Source organism: Myotis davidii, unplaced genomic scaffold (assembly GCF_000327345.1).
Source record: "Myotis davidii unplaced genomic scaffold, ASM32734v1 scaffold337, whole genome shotgun sequence".
Lineage (NCBI taxonomy): Eukaryota > Metazoa > Chordata > Mammalia > Chiroptera > Vespertilionidae > Myotis > Myotis davidii.
Genome location: NW_006288250.1, coordinates 1718986 through 1732591, shown reverse-complemented (window position 1 = coordinate 1732591; position 13606 = coordinate 1718986).

Genomic DNA, 13606 nt, shown 5'->3' with positions numbered 1-13606 from the left:
TCAACCACTGAGCCATGCTGGCTGGGCACAATTTTTAAAAAAAATAATATCAACAAAGCTCTTTGTGTAAATTTCAATAAAGTTTGGAAAGATAATGCAATAAAAAATTCCACTACCTCCATAAAATGAGATTCCATAAAATCTCATTTTCTAGTCTACGGGATATTTTTGCAGGTGCTCAACTTCTGTTTGAATATCTCTTCAGTGCTTTGAAGTCCACAAGAAACTATGGTTCAACTCGAACGTGATTTATTTTGTAGAATAACCAGTACTTATAACATATAACTTTTTCTTGGTTTTCTTTGTGTACGGCTAATTCTATTTTTAAAAGATTATTTATCCGTTTCTTTTTGCCAAATGCAATATAATTATTTCTATTCAATTTCATGAAGTAAATTGCTATCATTATCCTTATTGCTAGATAAAGAAACCAAGAAACTCAGAATTTAAGTAATTTTCCAAAAATCACATAAAATTCCAAATCCTTTGCTTATTAAAGAGTTCTTTATCTAGGAAGCAGAGTCCCATGGTTTTTAAATTAACTAAAAGATTCACATGATATTTAATGTAGATAATTTATAGTAGTATAGCCTAATATTTTAAGTCAGAGGTGGGGAATGTCCGGCCTGCAGACTGTGCTAGTATAAGGCCCAAAACATCATTTGATCTGGCCAGTATGTCAATGCATTAGGGGTGAGTTAATTAAATGTTTGATCAAATATAGCAGGCTACTTTTTAACTTGATAATTTTGTATGGCCCCTGATGATGTTATAAATATGCAAATGGCCCTTGGCAGGAAAAAGTTTCCCCACCCCTGTTTTAAGTCAATAATTAAGAATTTAGGCCCAAATTATACTGAGCATGGAGAAGTAACAACTCTATGCTAATTGTTCTATTACCTATCATTTTAAACTTCAAAATACACTTAATTAAGCATCCAGCTCTGGACCTGCCATAGTAGAAACTGAAAGAAGTGAGAGCATTAAAATCCAAATGACCCTGGGAAGAGTTAGCTTTAAATTTTTTAAAAATTTACTTATTGATTTTTAGAGAGAGAGAAATAATGATTTGTTTTTCCACTTATTTATGTATTCACTGGTTGATTCTTGTATTTGCCCTGACCAGGGACCAAACCCACAACTTTGGGGTATCGGGACAACGCTCTAACCAACTGTGCTACCCAGGCATGGCCTAAGAGCTCTTAAGGTAAGGCCTTTAACTATTAGAGTTAACAAAAAGTCAGTGCCACTTAGTGTCATTTTAATAATCAAGCAATTTTTCAAAAAGAGAGTAGCAGGATGGATTGGAAAGATCAGTCAACATACAGTCAAATAACTGCATCCTAACCCCCTTAAACCTTTCTGTGCCTCAATTTTCCTTCTGCAAAATGATGGTATTAAACTAGCTAGTCTCTAAGGGCTCTTTTAGCTCTACCTATCTATATTTTACATTTATAGTAAGGAACATACTAGATATCTATCTATATAAAAGCCTAAGTGACCGGCTGACTGGCCAATAGCTATGACACGCAATGACCACTAGGGACAGACACTCCAATGAGGAGCTATGATGCACACTGACCACCAGGGGGCAGATGCTCAACACAAGAGCTGCGGTGACTTGGCAGCTGCGGTTCTCTGGTGATGCACCTGGAACCAGAGAGGAGGGAGCCCAATTCCAAGGTGTGTCAGCCGAGAATTGCCCTTTCTCAATCCGGGGTCCCTCAGGGGATGTCGGAGAGATGGTTCTGGCCCTATCCCCGCAGGCCAGGCCGAGGGACTCCACCAGTGCATGAACCTGTGCACTGGGCCTCAGGTACATTATAATGTTCATTAAAATGGAAATTGGAAATCACTTCACTGTCCATCAAAATGGAATTGGTTAAACTAACTATGGTGTGTATACATACACACATACTATAGTACACATACATAAGTATAAATTCTATGTAGCTAGTTAAGTGATCATGGGGTTTTATATTAAAGTAGGCTTCAAATAATTTCTATTTGACAAAGAAATAAAGTATTTTATATCAGAAAATATTCTCCTAAAAATCTTGTTATTTCTAGATGATAGGATTAAAAGTATTTCTTACTTCTTGTCTATTTTCTACAATGTTTGGGTATTTTATAGGCATAGTATATTTTCATAATAAACAAGGAAGTTATTTTTAATTTGGGGAAAATATAGTAAAATGTACCTAACAAATATTAGATCCTTTCCTATGAGCCAGTTTGGATAGAGAAGAAGGCCAGGGCAAGAACAAAACAGCAGTGAACTAAAGGAAGACAATGTCTGAATATTTTCATTAATAACTCAGATAATGAAGTAAATGTGTACCAAGAAGGAAAGAACTGTCTTGTTACACAAACTGGGCAGAGCTGATCTGTTTTCCTCAGCCATTTATCATCACCAGTGATGGGAGATGGACTGGCCTGACCGGTGCTCACTGTCTCACCAGTCCATCCCATGCACGATGGGAATATCTGTCAAGCCGTCAGACTGGCCATTGGATCCAATCCAGGGCTAACCATCTTATGACAGGATCAATCCCATCACACTGTTTCCTTTATTACTATGCTTTAATTATTTTAGAGTTTCCTAAGGTTGCCTAGTCAATCTTGATAATTATACTTATCACTCAAAACAAATTTGAAAGAAAAAAACCCACCAGAACTAATTATTAGAAGATCCATTAGATCAAATATAGAGATATTCATGCATGATACGTTAGCAAAGGAGGAAGAATAAGCTTCCTAACTACAAAATGGTGAATGATAGTTTTGACTCAAGTTGAAAATTGATAGGAAAACAAAATCTTGAGGAAGATCATACATTAAATACAGTTCAATACTATAGTTATCATTCAAACAGTGTGGGGCGTGGCTACAACCCCCAGCAGGAGGATCCTGGAACCAGTCCCCCTACGGATACCAGATACCGAGGGACAGCTACAGTTAAGTTTTGGGGAGTCAAAAGTTATACATGGGTTTTCCACCGTGGAGGGGCTTGTCACTCCGAACCCTTGCTTTGTTCAAGGGCAATTGCTTGTCACCCATTATATCAGGCCTTTGATGCTAAAATTAAATTCCTTGCATTAAGTCGGGCGTCAATGGCTAGTATATAGGTTGACAGTCCAGGAGCTAGAGAGGGCCACTGCGAGAGGAGCTGTGCCCACAACGAAGAGAATTTCTGTTTCAGACCTGGAGCAGCTCAGGGAGTCAACTGATCTTTGGCTGCTGGAAGTGCTGGCAGTTCGAAAGGACCATGGTGGAATCACTTTAAGTCAAGAGCAGCCTGTATATAATGAAGGTAATATTATTTTATGAATGTACTTATTACTTATTTGATCATATTCTGCTTCCTGAAAGGATTTAAAAAGATATTTTATTGATTGATTTTTAGAGACACAGAGAGAAACATCAATTTGTCGTCCCACTTATTTACACATGCACTGGTCGCTTCTTGTATGTGTCCTGACTGGTGATCGAACCTGCAACCTTGGCGTCTCCGGATGATGCTCTAACTGTCTGAGCTACCTGACCAGAGCAGTTTCATGTATTAGCCTTCTATTCCCAACTAGGTTGTATATAATGCCCGATACTTAAAAACACATCTTTAGTTTCTCTTCTATTATCCAATAATGCTGAACAGTGATAGGTGGGCTTGCATAAGAATATACTGAAGACTTTAGTAATCAGCATACGTACATAGTAGCCACTGGTTGCTTTAATTAGCAAAGCCATGTTACAGAGCCTGGCTCTCCTCTTGGCCCCCACAGAAGGCGTGGTGACCACAGGGTGACCTTATGTCCCAGTTTACTTTAGACAATCCCCTGGTATACACCTTTCATCCCGGCAGAATCATTGATACTGTTCCCTTGTGCTCGCAAAAGTGTACGAATTATGAAATGACCCTATTGGCCAGGCATCACGAAGGGGCTTCCCAGTAAATTCCAATATACACAAAGTAAATGAAAACTTTGTGGAAAAGACGACCACAAAGTACAACGTTAAGATTACATTAACTACTTGCTATTTCCTAAGACAGTTGTCTCTATATAAATTTAAGTCAACTCTGCCCTCTACTGTCTTATGACAGTATTATGACATCATGAAGATCGCCCTGTTTGGCTGCATTGAAGCAGGTTGCATTAGTCCTGTTGATTACTTTAAGAGGGCTGGTCCTCAATCCTTGCCTACTGCTCTCCTAGCTTCTAAAAACTCCCACTACCTGTGCCGCACCCCCAACCAATTAAATCAGAATCTCTGGGAATGAGACCTAAGTGTCAATTTTTGTTAAAGCTCCCCAGTTGCTACCAATGTACAGTAAAGGCTGAGAACCATTGCTTAGAGCAGGGGTGGGGAACCTTTTTCTTCTGCCAAAGGCCATTTGGATATTTATAACATCATTTGCGGGTCATACAAAATTATCAAGTTAAAAATTAGTCTGCTATATTTGGTCAAACACTTAATTAATTTGCTCCTAAGGCCTTGGCAGGGCCAAATGTTCCCCCACCCCTGGCTTAGAGTGTCCAATCCAATAATCTGTTGTGGTTCATGTAGTTTTTGATTCATAGCCCAGACCAGGGGTCCTCAAACTACGGCCCACGGGCCACATGCAAATACAAATATTGTATTTGTTCCCGTTTTGTTTTTTTACTTCAAAATAAGATATGTGCAGTGTGCATAGGAATTTGTTCATAGTTGTTGTTTTTTTTTAAACTATAGTCCGGCCCTCCAACGGTCTGAGGGACAGTGAACTGGCCCCCTGTTTAAAAAGTTTGAGGACCCCTGGCCCAGACTATGCATCCATACTCCTAATAATGTCTGGAGAAGCCTTAGAGATTGGAAGAAAAAAATGAATGCATCAGGACAAATCTACATCACTACCAGGGGGAGGGCGGATGGCATTTAAAAACATTCTAAGGAATAGTATCTTCCTTGGGTATATATATATTTTTTAATTCATAGTGATGATATAGGATAGTACCTACTTGGAAGTGAATATGTTGTTGAGCCATCAGCTTTGATGCCACAACTCAGCCTTAATTCAATGTTGATGGAATTATCTGCTGAAGAAGTTCCAGGAGAGCCAGGAAAGTTGGGCCAGAAGACAGGGTCAAATGAGGTAGAGCCCATGCATTAGAGACTGCTTCCTTCCCTTTGGATGTTCAGAGACTTGTTAATGGAGTTCATCATAAGGGAAAGCACTGATGTGAAAGCCCAGGAAATCTGCCGGAGTAGAAGTTGCACTAATGAGAGCATTACCTAAATTAAGTCTCTGGGGGGACGGGGATCCCAAGGGAAATAAGAGAAGAAAGAGAAAGATACAGAAAAATCATCAATGATCAGCAAGAGGGAGACAGCTTTTGCAAAAAATTAACCAATGCGTAGGTTTTTAATGATAAGCCCCAAATTTATTTCCCGCTCCCTTTTTGTAAAGTTCACGAGAAAAAGCTAATGGATCTAATATCTGAGACTGACCCTGTTAGAAGAGATTTTTTTTTCCTCTTAAAAGAAACTCTTAACCAAAAAAGTTAAGACTCAGCCGAGTGTAGGCATAAGACAGAAGGGGTCAGTTGGGAATTTCGACAGTGAGCATCAGGGTAAAAATCCCCTATGAAACAGCAGGGACCTCCTAATACTAAAAGGATGGGCCTTGGCTGAGTAGTTCAGTTGGTTAGAGCGTTGTCCCAATATGCCAACGTTTCGAGTACGATCCCTGGTCAAGGCACATACAAGAAGCAACCAATGAATGCATGAATGCATAAATAAGTGGAACAACAAATCGATGTTTCTCATTCTCTCTCTCTCCCCTCCCCTCCCCCCTTCCTCTTTCTCTAAAATCAATTTAAAAAATAAAAATAAAAGGATCGCAGAGGAAGATGTACATGACAGATGGTGAGGTTCTTCCCACTGCGCATGCGAGTGCGTTATTCAGTTCTTCCATCCTGCCGAAGGCAAGAGTTAGCGTTAGTGGGGACAGAGTAGAGGTCTGAAAGTGGCATCAGGAGTTATTCTAAATGATCCTCACTGTGCTGGTTCTATGTCTATGGAATAACTACTTTTAAAAGGATAATTTAAAAAATTCCTTTGCAAGAAGTGGAGACAAAGTAAAAACGTTTCCACAGATGTATCGATTCATAAGAATAGTTCTTACTCTTTTCTGAGTCACAGAGCCCTCTGAGTATCTGATTAAAGCTATGGACCTTCTCTACTGAGAAAATTTGACATTTTTCATATATAATTCTACATATAGGTTCATCTTACTTTAAGAATCCTTGATTTGTAAAATAACTTTCTGCAAATGGATTTATTAAAATTATTATAGCCCTGGCCAGTGTAGCTCAGTTAGTTGGGCATTGGTCATCCTGTGCACAAAAGAGTTGCTGGTTCAATTCCCGGTCTGGGCACATGCCCGGGTTGTGGGCTTGATCCCAATAGGGGACGTGCCAGAAGCAGCCAATGGATGTCTTGCTCTCGTATTGACGTTTCTCTCTCTCTCTCTCTCTCTCTCTCTCTCTCTCTCTCTCTCTCTCTCAAAATTATTATAATAAAATATTAAGAGCTTATACACAAATCTTTAAATTGAGCATTCCATACAGGCTAGGTTACACCATAAAAAGTCCTTGTCCTCTATCTACTTATAATCCAACATATAAACGCCGTAAAGCCACATAGAGGACATGCAGTTGCTACATTGAAAAAAGAAAAACATTTGCATCTTCATAAGAAGCGGAAGTGACATGTTGAGAGGTGATGGGCAACAGCAGAGTTCTCTAAGGGTCCATAACTTCTTCTTAATATAATCAGGTAATTTAAAGAAAGAAAAAAAAAGGATTGAATGCCCCCAGTGCAAGGTATAGGGCTAGACCATGGAGGGGATCAAAGATGAGGATCCTATGGTCTTGGCTTCAAGCTGCATTTACTCTACAAGGCAGAGACAGGAAAAGCACACACAGTACTCTGATAGAAGGTAGAATTTACTAAATGCCATATAAAATTTATAAGCAAAATATCTTGGGGGAGGGTTCAGACAGCAAGATCTCATTTTACAGGATGTGAAAAATGACCTCCACACCATCTTCTACTTTCTTTCTGGGTGAATCCCTTGTTGTTTTCATGGGGGAATTTCACACTGACCACTTGAGAGAGAAAGACCAAGTGACCCACTCTTTTTCATGCCTATAGATCAGTGTGACTATGAGGAGAGAAAAGGTAAACCAAAGCCCTGTTATGACTGGCTTTAAAAGCCGGGGAAAGGAGCCTGACCCTAATTCAGGTGACAATGGACAATGGGAATTTGTTGAAGGCTTTTAAGCAAGGCACAGATAGGATCAGAACTGTGCTTTAGGGAAATTACCCCAGCAGCAGTGTGTAGGAGAGCTGGAGTGGGGGAGAGAGAGAAGACAGGCTATTACAGTAGGCAAGGTGAGGAGTAACGGGGGCCTGAACTAGGATGGGGGCTGAGGAAGTGAAAAGCAGGGTGGATGCCAGGCTGGGAAATGTGTGAGCCACTGAGGGTTCATTAAACTGGGTGGTTGATTGAGGGATTTAGAGAACCCTTCAAAAAATTCCTTAGCATTTTAGAGATGTCCTCTCCTAACCTAAATGTCTGCTCCTGCTATAGACACACACAGTTTCTGTCTGAATAGAAAGGGGCCCAGCTACATGGAGAAGATTAGGTCCACTTTAATCACCTGTGGATGACTAACTGTTGAATCCTTTATCAGTTCTTTTCCTATCTGTATTTTCTGCCTCCCTTGCTCTACTAAGCTTCTTGCTTTGAATTCAGAGGAAGAAAGGCATTGTGAGCAATTTCAAAATTCAGAAGTCATTCTAAGCGAATAAAATGCTATCTATAATCCAACACAGAACATAAATTCCTTATCATTATCATTTTAAAAGTCCTTCCTTAACCCTGGCTATTTCTTGAACTTTCACTATATATTTTTTTTCTCCCTTTACTACCAAATTTATCACAAGGTCAGCCTTCCTTCACATATTTCTTGACTCACCATCATTCTTCCTTTAACCCATAAAACAATGGGGTCCACCTCTACAACTACAGTATGACAGCACCCCCTCCAAAGACCCATGGCATCCTCACCACCAAACGCTATGACTCCAGCCCGCCGGCCTACACTCTACACCAGGGGTCCTCAAACTACGGCCCGCGGGCCACATGCAAATACAAATATTGTATTTGTTCCCATTTTGTTTTTTTTACTTCAAAATAAGATATGTGCAGTGTGCATAGGAATTTGTTCATAGTTTTTTTTAAAACTATAGTCCGGCCCTCCAACGGTCTGAGGGACAGTGAACTGGCCCCCTGTTTAAAAAGTTTGAGGACCCCTGCTCTACAGAATCCCTAAATCTACACCTCTAGCCATCACCACCTGTTTTAGCTCCAGGCTAATATTTCCTCAGCTCCAGGTGGACATTTTACTCATCATGTCTGAAGGGGAGCTCATTGATTCCCCCGCAAAAAACTAACTTCTTTTTTTTTTTTCAATTTATAAGTTGTCCTTTTATTATTATTTTTATTTTTTTTATTGTTTTATTGCTTAAAGTATTACAAAGAGTATTTCATATGTCTCCTTTTTTCCCCCTTCCCTTGACAATTCCCTGGCCTCCCCTACCCCCCAGTGTCTTATGTCTATTGGTTATGCTTATATGCATGCATCAAGTCCTTCTGGTTGATCTCTTACCCCCCTACCTCCTGCCCCCCAACCCTCCCCGGCGTTCCCTATAAATGTTGGAGATTAAACCCTTATCGGTGATATCATTGGCAAATATGTTCTCCCAAGCAGCGGGCTTTCTTATTGTTTTGTTGGTGGTTTCTTTTGCTGTGCAGAAGCTTTTTATTTTGATGTAGTCCCATTTGTTTATTTTCTCTTTAGTTTCCAATGCCCTAGGAGTTGTATCAGTGAAAAACTAACTTCTCTTAACTCCCCCACATTTACCAACGATACCATCATTTTCTCAACACTCAGGTTCTAAATCTTGAGTCATTCTTGATTGTTCCCTCTCCTTACATAGATAACCAGTTACTCTACTCCATCAATCCTGCTTTTGAAAACTCTCGCGAGTCTATCTCCTCCTATCCCTTTCTCCTGCCACTACTGTAGTCTCTCTCTCAAGTATTTCCAACACTAGTTTTTTTTTTCTTCTCCTTGCACTACATTGAACACTTTAGTTGAGGATATTAATCTTCCAAAACCATTTTGTTGTAGGTATCATTCCCTGCTCAAAACTCTTCAGTTACATTATCCAACGACAGGATAAAATTTAAATTTCTTAATCTGGCATTTAATATCCTCCACTACCTGTTCTTTGTGTGCTTCTGTCTTATCTCACACAAACCCTCTACACAAAGTATCTTCTCCAGCTAAAGTGGTCTTCCAATTGCTCCCCAAATATGTCATATTCCTTAGAGCCAACAATTGTACAATCCAGAGGGCACCATTCACAGAGAACATAATGTGAACAGTGTCCCCTGACACTGTAGCATGGCTGCCTTTATTCTCACATCCGTTTGGGTACCTTTGTTCTTAATATTCTCTTGTAGAATGTGCTCCTCTTGCCTCTGCCCTAACTCTTCCTTCCAGGCCCAACGCAAGTTCTACAGCCTCACCGACTGCCCTAGCTATTGATTCTCACTCCCGCCCCTTAATTCCTAGACCACTGACCTGTAAATGAGATGAACGTATAACTGATCATCCACACTGTGATGTTAGAGAATTAAAGGGGCACAGTCACTCTGGAACAGTAGGCATAAACTGGGACTATGCAGGACAAATTGGGGCTTAGGATCAGCTACTTATCTATTACTCATTTGGCATCAGTATGTTTTATCTGGCAGTCTAGGTTTTTGTTGGTTTGTTTGTTTAGATGTATATATTTATTTTTACTTTTTAAAAGATTTAAAATTGATTTTTAGAGATAGAGGTAAGGAGAGGAAGAGAGAGAAACATCAACATGAGTGCATCATCCATCGACTGCCTCCTGCACGCCCCCCACCAGGGATCAAGCCCACAACCTGGCCATATACCCTGACTGGAAATCGAACTGGCAACCTTTCAGTGCACAGGACAATGCCCAACCAACTGAGCCATACCGGCCAGGGCTAAATGTATGTATATATATTTTTAAATATATTTGTATTGATTTCAGAGAGGAAGGGAGAGGGAAACAGAGATGGAAACATCAATGATGAGAATCATTGATTGGCTGCCTCCTGCATACCCCCCACACCTCCCACTGGGGATGGAGCCCGCAATCCTGGCATGTGCCCTTGACCAGAATTGAACCCGGGACTCTCAGTCCACAGGCTGACACTCTATCCACTGATCCAAACCAGCTAGGGCAATTTATGTATGTATCTAAATGTACATTCCTTTTAACCTCAACACAATAAGCCCTTTTAGTACAAGTCATATGTACTACCTCTTTGTTTACCTGATGCCTGGCCAGCATCTTACATATAACATACACTAAAAATTGTTTGTTTATCATCACGGTATCTTCACTGTTATTTAGGAATGAAACTTGGGCTAGGAGTAAATGTTCAAAAACAGTAAATTAACCTAATTGTCATTCTGGCAGGAAGACAAATTTTCTGTGTCCCTAGATATGGACATCAAAAAATGTCCTCAAGTTTTAGGTGAGGGCTGGATTGTGGACTCTGGGACATGGTTCTGCCTTGCTCCCTAGTAAGAGCCACACTCTATCTAGACAGCATTCCCTTTCCATTGCTCTGTCATGATGCCTCACAGAGGAAAGCTGACAGCCCCAACCAAAGGCCTACATAACACATCAGAATAAAACTGCATCTAAGAAAACGCTGCTGTGGCTGACTGACCTGAAACCAAATATTTGGAAGTTTTGATCTGCTTGACTTATTTTGCTTAATTAACATCTGGCCCCAGTTCAGCATTATCCCTGCTAACCTACCAGTATGCAGAGGACGAAAAGGAAGCAGACTTAACAACAGAAAAAGACAGCACACACTCATGGCAGCTCAGGCTCCAAAAGTAAACCAGAACAGGAACTGAAAAATGAAAGACATGCAGGAAAGAGAGAATTAGGACAGAATCATCTCTGAGTAAATACCGAACAGAGAGCAATGTTACCAAAGAGCATCAAGTCAAAATCCAATGGGGTGTGAGTGGAAGTGGAAAAGCTCCTGGGAGGCAAACCATTTTGTTCAAACTCTGATGGTTGAGACCTTACGAAAAACCCCTCCTGCCAAGCAGGCGACTTGCGGTGGGCAGCACTCATCTATTTTTTACATGGAATCGTATCAGGAAGTTTGCCTTTGATTACTCCTAAAAGTGGGTTCTCACAGAGATTTCACCTGTAAAGCGTTGGCCTCTAACAAGCAGCAATCTCTGAGCCCCTCCAGAGATTCTCATATTCTCCAGGATTTGATGAAGAGCTCCCAAACATTCCCAGAGATGTCCTTCTTCCTTCTACTCAGGATTTTTTAAAAATATAATTTTTTATTGATTTTAGAGAGGAAGGGAGAGGGAGAGGAGATGGAAATATCAATGAAGAGAGAGAATCATTGATCGGCTGTCTCCTGCACGCCCCCTACTGGGGATTGAGCCCACAACCCTGGGCATGTGCCCTTGACCAGAATCGAACCTGGGACCCTTTAGTCTGCAGGCCAATGCTCTATCCACTGAGCCAAACCAGCTAGGGCAGGATTTTTTTTTTATTTTCACTGAGAATATTCTTTCCACTGACATACTTTAGAAAGAATGGAAGGGAGGGAGGAGGAAAGAGGGAGAGAGAGAGAGAAACATGGATGTGAGAGAGACACATCAATTAGTTGCCTTCTGCCCTCACCCCAACCTGGACCAGGGATCAAACCTGAAACTGAGGTTTGTGCCCTTGACCAGGAATCAAACCCTCAATCCTTTGGTCTACAGGCCAATGCTCTAACCACTTAGAAAACTGGCCAGGGCTATGTAGGATTTTTTATACCTAGACCTCTCGGGAAATATTGAATATATGACCTCTTGGAGTTCCCAAATCTTTCATTTGGTTCTTTATCTCAAATAAGGTCATAGTCTACTTTGGAAGTTTTAAGCCCAGAATAAACAATTAACAATAGCAAATGTGCTGCTATAGTATATTTCCTTTTTTTAAAATCCTCACCCAAGGATATTTCTCCATTGATCTTTTAGGTAGAGTGGAAGAGAGAGGGAAAGGCAGAGAGAAACATCGATGTGAGAGAAACCTATGGATTGGTTGCCTCCTGCATGCACCTGACCAGGGCCCGGGCCTGGGAGAAGCCTGCAAAAAAGGTTCATGCCCCCGACTGGAATCGAACCCGGGACCCTTTGGTCCACAGACCAATGCTCTATCCACTGAGCAAAACCAGTTAGGGCTGTAATGTATTTCCTATCCCCTTTGATCATTCTGTTGCCTTTTCTTCTTATTTTTCATTCCTTTCCTTCTGCTTTATTTTATTTCATTCTCTCCCTCACTCCATCTTTCCTCAGATACATTTAGGGCCCTTGGTTGCAGGCAGGGCCAATACTATAGATTTTTAAAATATATTGTTTTTGATAGTATTACAGATATCTCCCATCCCTCGCCATCAGCACCCCTCCTCCCGGCCTCTATCCCACCCCCCAGGTCTTCACTGCCCTATTGCCCATGTCCATGGGCTATGCATATAAGTATATAAGTTATTTAGTTTATCTCTTCTCATCCCCCCAACCCCACATTGAGGTACGTCAGTCTGTTAATACTGTAGATTTAAGCATTGATCTTCTTAGATGCAGAGGAGTATATTAGAAAACTTCTTGAGAGTTCTCCCACCTCTGGGATTCTCTGGGGCTACAGTTAATAACCATCCCTTGATTATCAACCACTCTTTATGTCTTTATTAGATTCTCTGGACTCCTGTTCATCAACATAGCTAACATTTATGAAATACTTAATACACACATCAGACCCTGTGTAATTCTCACAGCAACTTGATGAGGTAGGTGTACTCCCATTTTGCAAATGAGGAGGAAGGCACAGAGGAGCACCTTGCCCAATATGTCACAGCTAAGTGATGGAGCTGGGATGTGAACGCACATCAGTATGTCTCCACAAAACCACTTGGCAGAAAATGTGATGCTGATATATATTAGGAAGAAACCTGAGCAATGTTAAAATTCATTACATAATAACATCCGTCAGGGCTGTGTTAGGCATAATTATGAACTCACTCCTGACTTAGGGTGGAAACATTATCCTTCACATGAAAAGATTGAACGCTACTTAGATCTAAGCCACCTACTCTATGCTCCAGCCTTCCAAACTTGTTGCTTTCCCATGTCTCTGTACTTTTGCACATGTTGTTCCCCCTGTCTAGGGAATACCCCGTCCAACATCCTCTAATGTCCCAAAGTCTGCTAAAATATCAACTCTTTTTTTAAAAAATTATATTTTTATTGACTTCAGAGAGGAAGGGAGAGGAAGAGAGAGATAGAAATACCAATGATGAGAGAGAATCATGGATCGGATGCCTCCTGCACGCCCCCTACTGGGGATCGAGCCCACAACCCGGGCCTGTGCCCTAATCGGGAATCGCACCCCG